Below are 20,785 nucleotides of genomic sequence, written 5' to 3' on the forward strand. Positions count from 1 at the left end.
TATATATATAAATATATATGTATATATATGTATATATATATATATATAATATATATATATATGATATATATATATATACACACACACACACACATATATATATTTAGGTTAAGGGAGCCATTTTCATCCCAAAGCTTCTTTACTTTTTTTTTTTAATGTTTGTTTATTTTTGAGAGAGAGAGAGAGCTGGGTCAGGGGAAGGGTAAAGAGAGGAAGACAGAGGATCCAAAGCAGGCCCTGTGCTGACAGCGACAAGCCCGATGTGGGGCTCGAACTCATGAACCATGAGATCGTGACCTGAGCCAAAGTTGGACACTCAACTGAATGAGCCATCCAGCTACCTCTGGAAATATTTTTATTTTACTTTGATTTTTGAAACATGATATTGCTGGATATAGGATTCTAGACTGACAGTTCCTTTCATTGTTTTAAGGATGTTTCTCCATTATCTCCCCAATTATGTTTAATAAGAAATCTGCTCTCATTCTCATATTTGTTCCTCTGCATGTAATGTGTCTCTTTTCCCTAGTTGGTTTAAAATTTTTTTCTTTATCATTTGGCTTGAGCAACTTAAATATTATGTATCTTAGCACAGTTTTCTTCATGTTTTTGTACTTAGAGTTTATTGAGCTTCTTGGATCTGTGGGTTTATATTTTCATATTTGAGGAAATTTTGGCTATTACTCATTCAAGTATTTCTTCTATCCCCATGTATCTCTCTTTTCCTTCAATGAATCCAGTTAAACATATATTAGATGGATTGCTTAAAAATTGTCCCAAGTTCACTGAAAGGTTATTTATTTCAAAAATTGTCTTTTTCTTGAGACACCTGGGTAGGTCAGTTGGGTAAGTATCCGACTTCAGCTCAGGTCATGATCTCACCATTTGTGAGTTTGAGCTCTGCATCAGGCTCTGTGCTGACAGCTTGGAGCCTGGATCCTGTTTTGGATTCTGTGTCTCTCTCTCTATCTGACCCTCCCCTGCTCATGCCCTGTCTCACTCTCTCTCTCTCAAAGAGAGAATAAATAAACATTAAAAAATGAAAATTGTTTTTTTCTTTGTTTTATTAAACTTTTTTTTTCTCTATTGCTGTGTCTTCGAAGTCACTAATCTCTTCTTCAATATCCAGTCTGCCATAAATCTCATCCAGTATATTTTTCATCTCAGGCATTGTAATTTTCACCTCTGGAAGTTCAATTTGGATCTTTTAAAAAAAATCTCCCTTTTTCTGCTTACTTTTTGGAACATGAGACATATTGTTATAATAGCTATTTTAATATCCTTGTCTGCTAATTTTTTTTTAAGAGTTCAGTTTTCTATTGAACAGGTTATGGAAGAGATTTAGTCAAAAAGAACAAAGCTCATGTCATCCTCAGACTCCTCTGATTCTTCTTTCTTTGTTTCCACTTTCTTCTCCTCAGTTGGGGCAGCAGTGGTGGAGGGGGAAGGACCTCCTGCTGATGCAGAACCAGCTGCTGGGGGGGGGTCCACCAACCCCTATACTGCATATGGCTCCCCATGTTGGCATTGGCCAGGGCCTATGCAAACAAGACTGACCTGCCAGAAAGTTTCAACATTTACACCCGCTGCTTTAATGAGGGCATTGATCTTATCCTCCAGGACCATCACCTCATGTCATGCAGGATGAGGGTCAAGTAGATGCAGGCGAGCTCAGACATGGAGATCGTGTTGTTGGCGCGGTGTTGGGTGTGCTGAGCGGGCACTGGTTCCAAGTCGCTGGATGAAAGGAGGGCCTCACCCCAACACAAGCCTTGGCTTCCTCAGAAGGGCTTGTCCCCTATTTTAACATCCTTATCATTTGGGCTTTGTTTTGGTTAATTTTTCCTCTATCGTAGGCCTTGTTTTTCCTGCTTCTTTGTGTGCCTCGTCTGTTTTTCTTTATTTTAATTTTATTTATTTTTTATTGGATGATGATATTGCGAATTTTACCTTGCTGCATGCTGGATACTTTCGTGTACTTATAATTTTTTTTAATGTTTATTTATTTTTGAGAGAGACAGAGACAGAATACGAGTGGGTTAGGGGCAGAGAGAGAGGGAGACACAGAATCTGAAGCAGACTCCAGGCTCCAGGCTCCGAGCTGTCAGCACAGAGCCCGTCGCGGGGCTCAGACTCACGAGCTGTGAGATCATGACCTGAGATGCAGTGGGACGCTCAGCCGACTGAGCCACCCAGGTGCCCCTACTTATAATTGTTTTTCAAATTTGTTATGGGGCACAGGTAAGTTACTTGGTAATAGTTTGATTCTTGCATTTTAGACTTGCTAGGTAGTGCAAGTGTATTATTTAGTCTGGGACTAATCATTCCCCCTACAGAGCCAAAAAATCTCCTGGGTACTCTATGCAATGATCTGTGAACTATGGGGTTTCCAGGCTGGCTGGTGAAAACGGACTGTTCCCAGGCTTTTATGAACACAGGGTACCATTACTTCTGATTGTTTTAAGTGGTTCTTTCCCTGACTTTTGGTAGCTTTTCATGTGTATTGCACTGATCATTACTTTTCTGAATTGCCAAGGAGAATCCTTTGCAGATCTCCAGAGTTCTCTCTCTGCAACTCTGTCTTCTCTAGCATGTGAATGCTGGCAACATTGGTGTCCCGAAACTCTCAGCTCTGTTCTCTCAACTTAGAGAGTCTCCTGGGATCACTTGGGTTCTCCTTCTCTATACCACAGCCTGGAAACTCTTTAAGGCAGTGAGCTAAGGCAGTCTTAGGGCTCACTTTATTTGTATCCTGTTTCTCAGGAATTGCTATCCTTTGTTGGCTAATACTCAGGGTCTTGAAGAACATTATTTCATATATTTTGTCCAGTTTCCTTAGTAGTTTCAGGTGGGAGATAAAGTTAATCCCTTCTTTTTAATTTTGTCCAGAAGCAGAAGTACTCTACAGACTTTTATTTGAATAAAACCGCTATTAACTTTGAGTTTTTGATTTTTGAAAAGAGTTTGCCAATTTCTGACACTATGTTAGTGGGTCACTCTTACTTTATCCTGTCCTGGTCCCACTTGCCTTTTGTGAGTTGAAACTGTCCTTTATCGAAGTGAAATATAGCAGAAGCTTTTTCTTTTCCAGCCATAGAAGAGGAATGAGAACACTTCTTAAGGGTGGTAAGAACAATTGCCCCTTTGGTCTATCCAACGGAAACTTCCATTCAAAGCAGTATCCTTGCTGTGTGTCCTCCACATGTTTCTGAGGAATGTGTGTTTGTCCTTGAATTAGGTTTGAAAGGGGCTAGGGTAGGAAAGGAAATGTGTCGAAGAAACCTGCGGATATTCTGGCAAGATTCTTCTGGCTTCATATTCATCCCTATGGGAAGAAAGATGTTAGAAATGCTGACTCCTTCACATGAGAGACTGTCTCAAAAGCCATGGGAAATGGGTATGAATTGATTATCCAGATATACTTATGTGATAGATACATAAAATCATTCCTTGATATTCCAAGCATGTTTTAGAAGGGGATCTGTACGGCCCCAAAAAATGATAAAATAGATGTCCTAAATATGTCATGAGCATAATACTGAAAAAGCATTTTTTCCCCCACAGAACACAGTTCTTATCTCTGTAGTCAATATTTGATGCATGCTCATTGCTATTTCCTCATATTCAGTCAAGGAGGGAAAAGGTAGATTCATCTCTAAGTGATTGATCATCACGGCTTTACTCTGCAGCAGTAGGAGAAAGATGAATTATGGGAGTGTGTCCACTTTAAATAGCAATTCTGATTCCTCAGAGGTCTCCCGATGAAGTCAGAAGGATGGGAGTGGAGTTTTCAGAAGCTCTGACGTTTCTTCAGGATGCATCTTCTATCGTGAGGATAATTGATACACCTTGCAAAAAATAAAAATACGGCTAGTAACTCCAAAAAAACTAAACAGGGAGTAAAAAGTAGACTACTATTTGCCTTTTTAAAAGGAATCCCAATTAAAAAGTCCATTTTAGTTTTATGGGTGTGTGTGTGTGTGTGTGTGTGTGTGTGTGTGTGTGTATCGACTGAATTGGAAATTTTTTATAGTATCCAATAAGCGGAGAGGTTAGAATGACAATGTAGAGTCTGTAATTAATTGCAAATAAGAAAAACCAAGTGCCTTGGCAGAAATAAGACTTGGAGGAGATATCTCCCAAAGCCACAGCAGTTTCTTATAAGAAGAATTTGTCAGGGTCAATATTAACCTATCCTGGCTGTGTCTGATGTGCTGGCCAGGAGGTAACTAAAGAAACGCGAGACATTCTTGCTGTCCAAAGACTCCAATCTGGTTGGAGATAGCGGACACAGCCTGAAAGAGATCAGCAGTCTCAAATGTGAGCCTCTGGGATTCTGGGAAGGAATTCTGATTCTACCTGAAGGAACAGTATTGCTCAAAACGTTGAGTATTAAGTGGACCTACCAACAGCTATTTTGAGCTACAACTGTGTGCGAAGTAATGGTCTAGTAGCTGGTACAGCAATTAGGAAAAGAATGACTTGTTCTCATAAACTTTAATTCCAGGGGAATTAATTGAAAAGCTAGAAAAACCTTGTATGTTCAAGGCAGAATCAAGCAGATTCTGTTTGGAAACAGAGTAGGACAAAACAGAGTAGGACGGAGTAGGACAAAACAGAGTAGGACAGAGTAGGACAAAATATACTTCAAAAAATATTCTTTCTCACGGATAAAGGACTGAGACAGTACCATGATCACAGTTGGCATCTATATACGAGATACTTTATGTACATCATGTCCCTTCTTCCCACTTACGAATGAGAAAATAGAGTTCCAAAGTATGCTGTGTAGCTAAGGTGAGGACAGCTTGGCATCACATCCGCATCTGTTTGATTCCAATGCCTGTGTTCTTCTCAGGACACTCTGCTGCCTCTGATGGGAATCTTGCAATATTGGGTGATTTTCCGTGGGTATCTCAGCCAGGTCACCATCCCTGAAGAGTCCTCTTACTCAGGCTCCTTTGAAAAGATATCGCAGGGCTTAAAAGTTGCAGTCTCCTTGCACGATGGGCCAAAGAGGATAAAACAAGAGACCAAGGAAAACCAGGAGAAAGGTAACGGAAGCACATCCCCAAATCATCCACAGAACAGGCTCTCGCTTCCTTTTTCATGATGTGAATGATTGCAGGCACCGAGTGCTGAGAGAACTTGGCCTTGGCTCATTTGGCCTGGAAAGCTCTCCAGGGTCGGTTTGGATGATTCATCAGGAAATGAAGCTCCCTCCTGCCAGTGGTTTGGGGAGCAGTGGGGGATGATTGGACTCTTGCCGATCACTTCCAGAATGGGAAAAGTTACCGTGCTCATATTAAAAACTCAAATGTAGGGCACAGGCTGGGGAATATTTTAAGTTGGTTATCTATCCAGAGTGCTGTATGATACAGACCTGATTTAATTGCCCTCATGCCTGCTTAGGATATATTTAAGCATGCATAAAACTTTCACGAAGGTGGGTTGATGTCTTCCCGAAAGCTGGTGAGAAGTTTTCAGTGGCAGCTAGACCGGGGGGCTCTGGGAAGAAGGTAGAAGGGACTCCGTGGTGGAATGCCGGGGGTCCTTTCAATTCGGAACAGTCCATTTCTCTGGTTTTTAGCTCCATTCCTGGGGGCTGCAGGGCAGCGTGCAAGAAGCCATACTTCAAAGCACCCAGGAGGCTCCTCAAACCTAAAGGAGTCCCATGACCAGTAGGGATCTCTTTAAGAAACTGTAAATGTGTGACCTTCAGGGAAAGGTGCGCTTTCATGAAGAGAAAAAAGCCCCCATGGTAGCTGGCAGGATATTGAAGCCAGAAGAGTCTGACAGCGTTATCAAGCTGAGCTGTAAATCCCAGACATTCACAAGCCCCGGGCTGCAGAATCTCTCCCAAGTTTTGCTTTGTTTCCTATCAATGGTGTTAACAGCTCTGCCAACGTTCAGCAATTGGACGAGGAAGACAATACTCAGAGACAAAAATCAGTACAGTATTGTTTTATTTTTATGCCATATCCAGACAGAAAGATCTCATCTATTCATTGTAATACATTTGTCATTTTCGTCTGAATAAATGCAAGGCTATGAGAAAATGCTGATACCAGTTGTCAGAGAAAACTATTTACAATTGTCCCTCCCTTCTTTCTTTGGGCATTTTCATTATAATCTTTTCAGCTTCACAGAGGGATGAACAAAACTCGTGCACTGAGTGTAAAGCGGATGGCTGAACTGCATTGATTATGACCTTCACTTTTAAGGTTAACAGAGGGAAGAAAAAACAAATTGTCGACTTCAGGAGTTTGGTTACTCTTTTCTGAGGGAGGAAGTGCTTTTTTCTTTCCTCTCGTTACATTTCACTCGAATGGGTCCTATATGGAGACCCAGTGCCTTTGTTCATTCATTTATTCCCTCGTTCAAGACTTCTGAGTGCCCGCTATAGGCAAGACATGAATTAGACCCTGGAGATACAGCGGTTAACACAACCTCTGAGGTCTTAGAGGCTGGAGAGCCTAGGGTGGTGATGGCTCCAAAAAAGAAGAGAAAATCCTCTTCCCCAGATCAGGGTCTTCCAAAGCAGGCTCTAGTCCTCTCTATCAGACAGCCTTATCCATCTCTCTACCAAGTGTCCAATGAACTGAAAATAAATCCCTGACTTTTGACCTTCTATTTCCAGTCAAAATTCACTTGTTTTTGTAAGTTTCAGGATGAGTCACTTTGAATAGAATGTATGGGAGGCAAGGGATCAAATTTTGTTAACTCCTGTTTTCCTTACTTTTGTTGAACACCTTTTGTTCTTTCTTTTTTCTTTGGAATAAAGAAAACCAATGTCTTTAATAAACAACAGGTCTTAGACCCTCTAAAAATAGCTCTTGAAACACCGGGCGATTTTTCCTTGTAGGCTTAATACCGGTTTCATTTCCATATTTTTCTCTGATATCTTTAGCATCGCACTTGGGACTTACTTGAGTCCTTTGTGTGGTTTTTGACACAAATCCCTGCTAGACCAGCCTTTGCCAAACTTCAGTCATTTGTATAAAACCTTAACAATTTTTTTCCACGTGCTCACATTAGGTCTTTTCTTCTTGAATTATTTTGTTACATATGCGTATCATGTCTGCTACTAGCTATATATTTATTTAAATTGACATCTCTCTTTCTCTCTTTCTTTTTCTTTCTTTCTTTCTCTCTTTCTCTCTCTCCTTCTCTTTCTGTCTTCTTTCCTCCCTTTCTCTTAAACTAGTTTATTTTAAAAGGAAACTTCATATGATTACCACAAATGAAATAAGTTTTGCTTATAATAAATGGAAGATAATGACAAAGCAAATAAAGTGTAAACTGATATTCCTAAATTGTACCTGGGTACTATCAGAAGGTTCAGAGTCTTTTGTCTCTATGAAAAAGGAAGATTAGACCATGATGGGTGATGTTAAAGAAATACTCCAACTACCCGAGACTGACTCTTGGATATAAGAAGAAAGACTAAAAATAAAATAACGTTTTTCTCACCATGTGATTCAGAGTATTTAATGCCATGTTTGGGTATCTCCTAAGGTCATCTCCTGAACTTGTTGGGACATTTCAAAGGGCCACAATATGGCCACGCTCCAGAATCTGGTGGAAAATTGCTGCCTTTCCCATCTCCAAGGGGGTTCCGTTGTAAATAGAGGCAGTGCTTGTTTCAAACAACTGATTCTGTCCCCCAAGATCTACAATCATTGACTTCATTCAACTATTTGGAGATATGAGATAATTTAAGAAATTCATGTGTCTTCTCAACAGACGTTAGCACCTGCAGCCTGTGACATCTGTCACCACCTTTCGGGGCATGCTTCCTGTCTTCATTATCCGTCTCTTTAATTAACAGTTTAATTCTTAAAAATAAACTGTACAGTATGTGGTTAGGAGTGATTGTTTCCAGTCAGCACAACAGAAGGCAATAACACTAGATCATGGCTGAACTCCCTCCAATCATATCCTACCCGGTAATAATGACAACAGGAAGCTGTTCATCAGGCCTAGGTTTCTCCCATTTCATCTAGAAATATAAATATCTTCTATTTAATAGAGAGAAAGATGAGCTGAGAAGATGATGATGGATCAGGGGGTGACACCGTGGGCCAGCCAAAGCTTTTAAATGTGACATTTTTCAAGTCATGGGAGAAGAGAAGAGCAGAGGGAGGAAGGGAAGAGAATATCAAACTACGTTTAAAAACAGCAGGCCAAGCTACAGTGCTTGCACTCACATTCTTCCCTGAGCCTAAGAGCAAATCTGACGTTTCTTCAGATCTATCCATCCCATGACATTGTCACACTGCAGAGAAATTGACTTTGAATCAGAAATGATTGTTTGTTGACAGTGAAAGGGAATAGTCAGTTCCTTCCTACAAATTCATCATGTGGTATCTTTACAGAGGGATTTTCTGTTTCAGGAAAATAATAAGTGTAGAGAAGGAAATTGCTAAGGATGACCTAGGTCAACACAGAGAAAGACTATCCAGGTATGTGCTAGTAAAATATGGGGACAGGCTCTGCGAGGAATATTCTCGGCTTTAATAGATGGTGGAGTGTAGATGATTCTCGGTACGTGTGCTCGCGACACTAAACTGGGGGTTTGGATCGTAGCTTAAAATAACAGAATCACTTAATAAAAGGTATTTTCCTAAAGAAAGAATACTTTGAGAAATGTGAATGGGGAAGAAAGAAGTGTGGAGTCGGGCTAATGTTTGCAGTAATCCTTTTTATTTTTTATTTTTTCTTTCCTTATAGAATAAAATATTCCTGTGGATGGTCTTTCTAAGAGTCTCGGTTGTCTCTTTCCTTTTCCAGGATTCTTGTACTAAAACATGAAAACAAACAAGCAAACAAAAGATGAAAAGTGACTGCGGGAGCTCCTGAGAGTAATCAAAGGAGAACATTTTAAGAATTGATCTCATTCGACCATTTGCCATATTGTATCTGTTCCTCATTTGCAAATAACAGAACCACAGTGGGAGTGGATTCTTGAACGTTCTACATGGTCTTCAGACTAACCAAACTGTAGAGATCAAGGATGATGGATAACCAGTTACATGAAACTTTCATCTGGAGAAAGGGATGGGGGGGCGCTGTTAAATTATCCACTGATTTTTTTTTTAAAGATGCCGCGCAAAGCCTTTGGTCAGAAAAACAGCCTCTAGCAAGCAATGCATTTTACATAAAAGAAACCTTCCCAGGAAAGATGGTGATGAATTTAATTATAAGCTCTTCTCTTTGCATAAATTTGATTCAGTCTAAATAAGACTTGAAACATGGAACAATGTCCATGGAGTACAATTCACCAATTGTTACTTTTAATTATGTTCACATGCATAATTCATAAATATACTGCATGGACAAGAGGAAAGAAAAGATAAGAAGGAACAAAAGAGATGAATTTTCCATCAAACAATTACTATATAAATAGACAACATATTTAATACATTAGTTAGCAAAGTGATTCTTTGTTCTTGCCAGTCTGGGGCTTAAAAATGTTAAAAGAATCCCCAAACATAACATTGTTACATTTTGCTAATGTCTCTCTTAAATGAAAGAACTAGGAATTATCATTTTTTTATTAAAGAAAACAAATTAAAAAAATCGCCCCCTTAACTGTGGCGATATAGGTATGGTTGACATAGCATAACATTATAATAGGTACTATTATAGTAGATTCTAGTGTGATCTCTTAATACAGAAACATTTGAGAATGACATTTACTCGTTAACAGAGAGTCTTTTCTTAGGTTAGGTTTGTCATTTCATGTTGTTAATAAGTATTTGGGGGGTGAATGGGTGGCTCAGTTGGTTAAACTTCTGACTTTTCATTTTTGGCTCAGGTCATGATTTCAGGGTTTGTGATTTTGAGCACACTTCCCCTCCCCCCCACCCCCGCCCCCCATGCTGATGCGCTGACAGTGCGGAGCCTGCTTGGGATTCTCTCTCCCCCTCTTTCTGTCCCTCCCCTGCTCGCTTGCGCTCTCTCTTTCTCAAAATAAATAAATAAGCTTTAAAAACAAACAAACAAACAAACCAAAGTATTTATCTGGTATAATCTTCTTAGTGGTACACCCATCCTACTGGGAAAGAAAGAACTGTACCAACAGGTGTGGATACATTGCCAGAGAGTCCAAACTGTTTCTTCAACGATATAATTTGTATGAAAGCATTTGATGTAATAGATTCGAGGGTAGTCCCATTCCTGGAATTCAAGGATTAAATAAAATATCGCTTAGCAAAATTATGTGCTAAATACAGAATTAAAGCTTTGTACTTAAGTTTAAGTTTGCATTCTTATTGCAAATTCTCTTCTATGTAGAGACATCTTTTGGTTCACGGCTCAGTTTTTAGGAAGCACCCATCTGCCACGAGCAATTGCAGAACCAATGAGAGCTATACAAGGAGTCTAGCACATAGGGACCAAAATGTCAGTTGCGTATCCAGCGGAGCTGTTGAAATCTTGGTTTGGGTATGTGGCAACCCTGTACTACTTAATACTGAACTTTAGAATTACACACCTCCAACTGTGGCTCTCCCCCAGCTCGTCAGCTGGGTCCACTCTGTTAAACTGAGGTTGGAAGAGGTGATCCAAGTTTCCAGATGCGCTGTTATGAAAAGGAAGAGGAAGGCGCCGAACCACACATGCTCAGATCCTTCTCCTAAACCTTCCGGTAAGATACGTTACTCTTCTTACTCTAGGGGCAAGAGTGGTGGTGAGGGATAAGACAGAGCCATAATCTAATAGGATGCCCTTCCGCACAGAGCTGAGAGTCAAAAATCTATAGTTAAAGTCTGATATTCCTGCCTGATGGGTGGTTAGCATTTTTTAACTATCCTACCTGCTTCATGTGGAAGGAGAGAAACAATGTATGCATGGAATACTCTTTTTATTTTCATCTTTATTCATTTTGAGAGAGAGAGAGAGAGAGAGAGAGAGAGACAGAGTGCGAGCGGGGGAGGAACAGAGAGAGGGAGACACAGAATCCGAAGCAGGCTTCAGGCTCCCAGCTGTCAGCACAGAGCCCGATGCGGGGCTCGAACTCAGGAAAACGTGAGATCATGACTTGAGCTGAAGTCAGTTGGACGCTTAACCGACTGAGCCACCCAGGTGCCCCTGGAGTACTGTTTAAAGAAAAGAATATTTAACCCCAATTATCTTATGGAAATCAGAATTTAAAATAAACACCAGTCCATATGTCACAGCCATAAAAGGGAACTTTCTGCATAAAAGTTTTGGGGGGCTTTTTTTGTGATCAGAATTTGGCGCCTAATTTTCTTCTACTGTAAAGTGATTATAACAGTATGCATCTCAAGATTCTGTCAAGTGTTAAATGGAGTTATACATGTTAGTGCTCTGAAGAGTAACTGGCATATTGAAAGTCCCCAAGAAATGTTAGCTGCTATTGTCATTAGTGTGATTACTGTCACCACCACCACTACCACCACTGGCGTCCTCATCCTGACCATTATCATCATCACCATCATCATTTTGCCGCTAAGGTGACAACCTGTGAGTATGCGACAAGGACTTGAGAACAGGTCCGTTGGAAAAGCTGCTTTTTTTCATTATTTGGCCAAGTGGCAATTAAGGGCCCACAGCATGCCTACTATTGCTGTGACCATGCACAACGACACACAGTAAGTGCAAGATATGACATCTATCTGTTAAAAGCTTCCAGTCTATATGATTGTAGTTCAGCCAGTACTCCACATGGTTCAGGAAACAGAGCCTTATGTGGGTCCTAGGATCCGGGACATTTTAAGGCTTTAAGGCTTTCTATTTGCCCTTGAACTTAAAGAAAAGATCTGCATGAGCAAAGGCAAAAGTTTAGGAAGGAACATGGGTGTGTAGGGGCTAATGAGGGGACTGGATTGATTGAGCACCATTGGCCTCAACAGAGAATTCCAAAACCAAAGTTTGCCCTGGAGGATTCGAAGGGGGAGATGTTTGCTGCATCTTTTCACTCCCACTGCCCTTACATGGGGCTCCTTTAACCCTGTGCCCCCTTTCTCTCGAGTCTCCACTGTGTCCTAAGCATGGTTCTGTCCCCCGCATCTAAGCCCATTCTCATGTTCTTCCCCTGGCCCACTCCCTTTCCTTCCATTTCGCTCTTTGAAGGTGGACCTTTTCTTCAAGGTCTGATTTTTGTTGTTTACTTGCTTGCCTTTTATATATTTAAAGTTATCCCTTCAGTAATTCTTTCTGAGTACACTGTTATAGACATTACTCTCTCTCCTAAACTCATATACTTATCTTTTATATTATTAATTGCTAGTACGTATGTCCTGTAAGGCAGTGTGGTATACTGGTAAGAATATAAAGTCTGTGTTCTTGGGGCGCCTGGGTGGCTCGGTCGGTTGAGCGTCCGACTTCGCTCAGGTCATGATCTCGCGGTCTGTGAGTTCGAGCCCCGCGTCGGGCTCTATGCTGACAGCTCAGAGCCTGGAGCCTGTTTCAGATTCTGTGTCTCCCTCTCTCTCTCTGCCCCTCCCCCACTCATGCTCTGTCTCTCTCTCTCTGTCAAAAATAAATAAACATAAAAAAAAAAATTTAAAATCCATGTTCTTGCCCAGACTAGCTGGCTGTCCGTGTGGCCATAAGTAAGACACTTTGTCTTTCTGGGCCTCAGTTTCCTCAACCACAAAACAAATGATTTTCATTAAATGATTTCTAATGGCTTACCCAACTTTGTTAATTTTCTCGTAGGATTTTTCTATTACATTTTCCATGCGATTTTATTCAGTTTTATGACAAGCCTATCCTATTTTCTTCTTGGGATTTGAAACCCATTGAGAACAGTGACTCTGATAGCAGCCCATTACCTAATCCAGTGACTTGTATTTTTTTTTTTTTTTTTTTTTTTTTTGGGGGGGGACAGAGAGAGACAGAGCATGAACGGGGGAGGGGCAGAGAGAGAGGGAGACACAGAATCGGAAACAGGATCCAGGCTCCGAGCCATCAGCCCAGAGCCTGACGCGGGGCTCGAACTCACGGACCGCGAGATCGTGACCTGGCTGAAGTCGGACGCTTAACCGACTGCGCCACCCAGGTGCCCCCAGTGACTTGTATTATAAGCATTAGCTAAATACTTGGTGAAATTCACCGCTACGTATTCCTACCTATCTGCTAGTGCGAACCTCATCTCTCTGCCCCTCTCCCTGCCTCCCCAAATGTCTTCAATCTGTGGCCTCTTCATTATCCAAACAACAAGTATTTCATATTGTCTTGTAGTGGGCACTGGTATTTGTATTTCATAAATAATGAGAATTAATTAGCTATAACAAAGGCAAGCATTACGATGGGGGTCTGCCAAGATGTGTCTATCATTTGCCCTCATTCAGCAAGTATGACACGGTGCTGTGAGGCAGTGAAAGCAAAGTAAATCTCAACTCTAAATAAGACCTCAAAAGGCCACCTATCATAGCTGATGTATTTATTTCCACAGTGTTTCCACATGGGGCACTGCCTTACCCTTTGGGCACCAAACGCTGTCAGAGTTTCAGAGAGTTTTGTTTTTAATGCCAAATCCTTTTTATGCCAATTAGAGATAATCTCCTTGGGCTCTTAAGTAATTTGTCTGTGTAATCTCAGGCACACTGAAAAGAGTCACAAATCCTTTGTTGATTGGATGACAGAGTGGAAACTCCTCAGGCACGGTTAGAAATTAGTCAAAACTTTTAAGTCAATGGGATGTCTTCCCCCCCACCTTCTTTTATCAAATAAAGAAATCTTCCTGCACAGATTGATGCACAAATTAATTCGAAACAGGTTCATGGAGACTTTTCTTTGAGCTTGCGAAACACACACGCGCGCGCACACACACACACACACACACACGCATGCACACCCGTGTGCGCATGCGGGCACAGATTGCCCAGAAATGAACAAGCTTAATGAACCTAGGAATTAGGAAGTTTTCCCAGGAAAACAAAATATTTTGGTTGAATTTGAGAGGTTTTCACTTTCTTATGGTATCTAGAAGGATTAACAGCTGAGAGTTTATTAAGAACTTTACTTCCTTGGGCGACAAACTTCTGTAGAATGAACAGACTAGAGTGGCTTAATTAAATTAATGACTGATTATAATAATTATATCTTTTCAACCCATGTTTATTTATTATCTTAAAATACCTGAAAATGCTCATATTGCCATTTAAGGTGTAACCCTCACCCAGAGGAATGTAGTTTTATGTTAACAAATTAGTAGTTTTCACTATATATTTTTTAAATGCCTATTTATTTATGAGAGAGAGAGAGAGAGAGAGGGAGAGGGAAGGAAAACACGAGAGGGGGAGGGGCAGAGAGAGAGGGAGAGAGAGAATCCCAAGTGGACTCTTCCCTGTCAGTGCAGAAGCTGATGCGGGGCTCAGACTCACAAAAGGTGAGATCATGACCTGAGCCGAGATTGAGAGTTGGACGTTTAACCGACTGAGCCACCCAGCCACCCTTATCTTTAAAAGGCTAGTTTGATTAGCCTTTCACCTAAAATAAGGGGAGTGGGCTCTGACCTGAGTGGTGCCTACTCTGTGTCCCGCTGCTGCTGTGATCATGTCAAAGACCTTTGCCCCATTTCCTAGTAACCACTCATCCCAGAACACACGTCTTTGGCAGATTCGTTTCTGTTGAAATTCTTGATTCAAAATGTGAATTTTACTTACCTTTGAGTCCATAATTGATGTATGTCACCATTTAAGATCCCAGATCTGTCAGCACCAAACGGAATTCATGGATTAGTGCCCCTGTTTGAGCAATTCAACATTCTTTTGCCTTTTATGGGGGTAGATTCCCCACCATCGCTCTTTTGTATACAGAGGAAGCTAGTGCTTTTGTGAATACAAGGTGGGTATGACTTCTCATTTGTTCAAATTCTGCTTTATAATTTATATTCACTCTTTTAACAAACATTAATTGGGAACTTATCACGTGGCATACACTAACAATGTAAGCTGGGCATCCAAAGACGTGCCAAAACAGAAGGCCAAAAATATCATTCAACTTCTCCTTGTCTCTATCTATACGTACACATAGACCAAGGAGGCCCTCCCAACATCTTGAATGTTATCTTTTCTTTGCTTCTGTCTTCTCTTGCATTTTTAGTTGTTTGGCATTCATGTCTCCATCTTTGTTCTCACCTGGCAAAAATGTGGGCTTGACTGAAGAACCATTAGGACTAATTACGGTTCAGTAAAAAAATTAATAGATAAAGCATAATATCTCTCAAATACACCAGCCATAACCTGTGTGGAAAATAGGAAGACTGGATTCCATTCACAAATGCTCAGAAAAAAGATTTTGAAGAGTGTGGGAACTTTTCAGTTTTATTCAGAAAATGATAGAATTTCTCTGAGGGACTTAACTCAAACAAATAAACATAGGGACATATTTCTAGGTGGAAAGATTGAGTAGTTTAAGTATACAAAATGCTTCTAAATGTCATTGAAGAATGGTTGCAATTCTTATTCATTGCATGGGGCTGTATTTAGTTGGTGTAGGAACTTGACAACGTGATGTGTTTATCCACCTCCTTCAGAAATAAGGACTGGAAACACACCAATATCTTTACAGTGACACTCTCCCAACACCTTTAAGTCTCAAATTTGCTGCTGTAAACATATTTACCTGCTATTCGATGTTTTTTTCTGATTACAAAAGCATGTTTTTGGCATCAGTGGAATGTAAGAATCTGCATACCTTTCCAGATTTTAGATTTCTGCAATGACGGTACGGCATAATGAAGGGTGGGAGTATCTTGGTCAGCACTATAGATGGGACACTGGACATGTGGCCTTTTGAAGAATGTGCAGAGTGATTTGGAGGCAATGAATATAGAAAACAAGAATTTTTGGATCAACACAAGAAGGAATTCCAATTAGCAAAAGACAAGACAAGTCAATAAGGGCAGGGGAGGGACATAAATCACGAAAGACTTCTCTAGGAGATATGCAATGGCATTCGTCAGGAGGTGGAATTTGTTGCTCTTTTCCCAGACTAATTTACATAGGCTAGTCTCCGGACAACCCTGGTGAAATAGGTGCCAAATATTGGAAGGGATGGCGGGTCATTTTCCGCACATGCAGAGGGAGGATGTGTGGACAGAGGGTGGGATGAAGTGTGTAGGGACTGTGTGCGTAGGTGGACGGGGTGGAAGAAGAGGTGAGCATCTGTCTATCTTTATCTGAAGCACTTTTAACCATGAGGGGATATTCAGGCAGCACTATTTTATTTATTTATTTATTATTTATTTATTTATTTTCAAGAGTGAGAGAGACAGAGCGTGAGCAGGGGAGGGGCAGGAAGAGAGGGAGACACGGGATCTGAAGCAGGCTCCAGGCTCTGAGCTGTCAGCACAGACCTCAAAGTGGGGCTCGAACCCATAAGCCGATCATACCTGAGCCGAAGTCAGGTACTCAACCGACGGAGCCACGCAAGTGCCCCCAGGCAGCACTATTATAGATTATCATCCCTGCAACTATTTGTTTCATATACAGACAGTGATCTGATTCTTTTTGATCTCAAATATTATTTAAAAAAAAAAAAAGAACTTATCTAGGTAACAAAAAATTCAGCAGCAATTAATTACAGGGAGGAAAAATGGTCTGCTCTGAGATGTTCCACTCAAAAGAGCATATCACGAGTATTATTTAGAAAGACAAAAATGGGAATCCCTTTTTCTTTCTAAACAGGCTAAACACAAATAATTTCACTCATGAACTGAGATGGCAACTGTCAGCTCTCACGGAGAGGTAAGCTCTACCAACAATGATGTCACTTCTGAGAAGCGAAGCTCAAAATAGAAGCACTCCCAGAACTTCAAATGTCTCCATTCCAAGTGATCTCCTCTAATAGTTCGTGTATGAATTTGTAGGTCAGCTGAAAGAACAAGAAATCACGTTCCTTTATTTCTCTTCAGGTTCCCAGGAGGCCACTCAGTTTTATGTAACGCAAGAACACTGACATTTGGGGTGGGAAGTCTTCACGGCTCAAACAGGCGGGCTCTTTGGGATTTGTAGCACTGTTTTAGATTTCAGCTTCCTGCTTCACATTTCTGCTTTGGTTTTCTGACGTTTCACCATCACACCAAATGGCTTTGCAGAACAGAGTTCTGTCTAAGCGCTTTCCTTTATTAAATGTGGTGCGTTTAGCGTGGCTGGATTACGTTACACAAAACTATGTTGGCAAATTAATTACCGAGCATCCTCGTGTCATGGCAAACTTAAATGTGTGCACATACAAATGTAATAAATCACTGGTGTGGAGTAAATGAGTTGCTATAAAACATGTATTTCTGCTGTTACAGGAGTTGTAATTACTTTGTCATCACAGACCTCCTAGGTCTACCCAATAGGACCGCAGCTGTCTGGACAGCCAAAAAAGCAGGCTACCAAACAGTTGTGTTGATATGCACAAGACAAAAAGATCAGGTTCAATATTCTCCACCCACTGTCTCAAACCTAGCAGAGTCCTTGTTACCATGTAGAAATAACAGAGGGCCGAGGTCAGACAGACTCTCTTTACACTAAGCTTTCCTGGGGGGCGTGTATCATTTTTTTAAAGATAATATTCTTTTTCCTGCATATCTAATCACCTCTCAAATAGGGTTATGGTTTTAATGCTTATTTTATAATACTTTGTTTTTCATGATTTCCAGCAACTAAAGATAATCCTACATATTTTGAAAAAAACACATTAATAATAATTACTTGCTAATGTATTTATAGTAGCAGTTAAAAGTATACTGTTATAAGTAGATTAGCTAAAGTCACTTCACAAAGTTAGTAAAACAAAATTGATTCTTATGCATTTTTACCCTAGTCACTACTTCCAAAAGTCCAGATGTCAGTAGAATTTTTCAGATGAGAAAACTGAGGTACAGGGAGATTAAGTAAATTATCCGGACCACAGAGCTAGTGAATGATAGGGCCAGAGTTCAGAGCCCTGCTCATAGCCCCATGCTGGACCTTCACCTGCCTCTGGCTCTCCCTGACCCTACAACTCTTCACACTGCTGTCATTATTCAGCTGTGTTGCCACCAGATTAACAGGTCTCCAGGCAGGGTCTTGTCCTGTACACCCCTGTAAATCCGGTGCAAGGAACTGGGGTGGGCAGATTGTGGGCTCTTAGTAAGTGCCAAATGAACAAACATATCAATAACGAAAGCGTTGTTTCTCTGGTTGAAATTGTCTTTAGGCGGTTCTGTGCTGCACGTCTGTGCTTGGGCCCTGCAAAGTGAGATATATGAAAAAAAAAGCAGGAGAAATTCGAAACTTGGGGATCCGGGGTGGGGGTGGGGGTGGGGTTGCTACTTAGAGCTTCTTGATGTAACTATGGGTGATACCAAGATGGAGAAGAAGTCAAAAGGTACATGCAGCCTCTTGGATACTGTGGTTATTATGGTCCCTCTGGGGACAGCTGACGCTGACACCAGAGGGACTCAAGACCACCATATTGGCACCAGAAGCAAGGGCAACAGCATATCCTCTCAGGACCGTTACTAGACTATTGAATGAAATCCCAGTGTTGCTGCACACATGGGGTCAAGACCTCACTGGTGCAGGCGACATGGTAACGAGGCATGGCTCTGGGATTGTGGTCCTTCCCAGGATTCCTGGATGGAGGAGGAACTTTCACTATACTTTCTGGGCCTGGAGACTTTGTTGGTGGGCATTTGGGCAGGAAGACGGAATCGGAGGAAGAAAAGGAATTTACAGAATTGTGTAGGGTAGGGTGTGCGTTTGGAGGTGGCAAGGACACAAAATTAAACAAAAATAATACTTTCCTCACCCTGAAGCCAGAGAGCCTTGGGTTTTGGAAACATGTGTTTGTGTTTCATGTCTATGTGTGCTATGATGGAAAAATGGAGGCAGTGAAAGGGATACTTAGGTCATGTGACTTACTGGCTACACACCTAAGTAGCCTGCAATGAAAGAGAATTTAATTGACACAACTATAGTTCTGGGAAATACATCAAGTTTATCTTTTAATAAAAGTTGAGAAATTGCTTTCCCTTAATTAAAGTGAGTAGGAGGGTGCACAGGAAATGAAACCAAGGTGTTGGATCACGGGGTCAGGGTGTGAGTTCTAGAGCCTGTGAGGATTGCGCTTTCCCTGGGGTTCTCACTTGGTGTTCTCTAAAAACACAAACACACCTTGCTTGGTAGCCCAAGGCTGTTTGGACACTTGTCTTCTTGGCACAAGTTTTCCTCAGACTGGAATCTGACCGGGAGTCAAGAACTTTATGTAACTGGGCAATTGTGTTTGTGGAAGGTAGTAACGTCTCGTTCTATGCACAAGGGGATTGAGTCAGGACAGAAGATAAAGATGTTAAAGGTATCATCCTTCATGGGGAAAAAGAAATATTTACAAGGGCATTCCGAACCTCATGTTAAGGAGGAGGGGCTTATCCTTCCAACTTTCTTGCTCCAGCCTTGTCTGATGTTGCTTTCTACACAATTGCCATCTATGTTCCCAAGGCTGGACGAGCCGCCGGTGAAAGCCTCCTTCATTACGTAGTTGCAAAGACTCCTCTTCTTTTCTGTTGCTACTGCTTTGTCTGTTCCCTGTTTCTGATTTCTATTGTTGATACCCTGGAGGGCTTTCTGTTACTCTTCTCTTGACCCTCATTCTCCACCTCTTCTCCATGCCGATCCACAAGGATCTGGAAGTGTCCAGGGTGGTAGAACTGGTTAGAGGTGAGGAACTAAGAAAGGGTGGGGGGGGGAGGAGGGGGGAGGACCCTTCTTCCCCTTTGCTATCACTACCCCACCCCTATGCTTAGCATTCTCAGTAGCTTTCCCAGTCCTAGCCCATCAATTCATCCCTTATGCTCATATTTGAGAAACCCTATCCATGCCCATCCTAGCACCTGGCCTTTACATCGATGATTATATACCTGGCAAGCTAGGTCTAAGACTGCCTTTTTCTTATAAAATGAGAAAAACCATACTGCTGTCCTTATATACCCTACCCAGGGTCTCTGCGCATGGGAAAGAGACTTCCCCTTCGAATCCCTTTCCTTTGCAAGTTCCAGAACTACCACATTTGAAAATTGCAAAGATTGCTAACATGCCTCAAATGAGCAAAACAGAGAGACGCTGGCAACAGATGTCTTGCCTCCCATTGGCCACAGAAGGAAGGGGGCCTGAGCTGGAAGTAGTTGATGACGAGATGGGAAAGAGACAGACTGCATTCTGGGACGTTCTTAAAGAGAAAGACACTTGGGGAGTTGAGCTTGAACTGAGGATAATCTGAGGGAGATTCAGGAAGGTCTCACTACCTATCCTTTGCTTTCTTCCTTGCCTTCATCTGGGATTGCTGCTGCTACGGACTTGGGCCAGAGTGGTTGCTATCCCTTCTTTGCAGGGAACATGAGGGTTGGGATGTCTCTGGGCACCTGGAAACCCCCTGTCCCATTGGAAGCATTCTGAACATTCCAGAGCAGAGAAATTCTCATAGATTGTGGTATCAGAAAGTTGTTAATATAGATTTACATCCAATATTATTATGGAACACATGTTGTAGAATAAACAAACTTTTTGTGGGCTGCCCTGAGAAACTAATTATGTAACAGATGCACTGTTCTGAGTTCTAAACAGCTGGCTTTCCAGACAGGAACCACTTTTAAATCAGAGGTTGTCCGTGATAGGCAACATAATACATTTTACAAAGATAATATAAATTATTATATTTTTCAATATGTTTTCTCTGTATATTTCTTAGGAAAAATAGCATTTTTCTTTCTTCGTTACTTAAATATTTGAGATCCATGATTATATTGCCAATTTTCTTATCTTGAAAAAATATTAAT

The 20,785-nt window shown here is 41.2% G+C and overlaps 1 pseudogene; it reads right to left on the reverse strand.

Moving 5' to 3' along the window:
• Positions 1 to 1,341: 1,341 nt before the first annotated feature.
• LOC122226080 lies at positions 1,342 to 19,484 on the reverse strand (annotated as a pseudogene).
• Between the last annotated feature and the right edge of the window lie 1,301 nt (positions 19,485 to 20,785).

The sequence above is a fragment of the Panthera leo genome, chromosome C1 (genome assembly GCF_018350215.1).
Source record: "Panthera leo isolate Ple1 chromosome C1, P.leo_Ple1_pat1.1, whole genome shotgun sequence".
NCBI lineage: Eukaryota > Metazoa > Chordata > Mammalia > Carnivora > Felidae > Panthera > Panthera leo.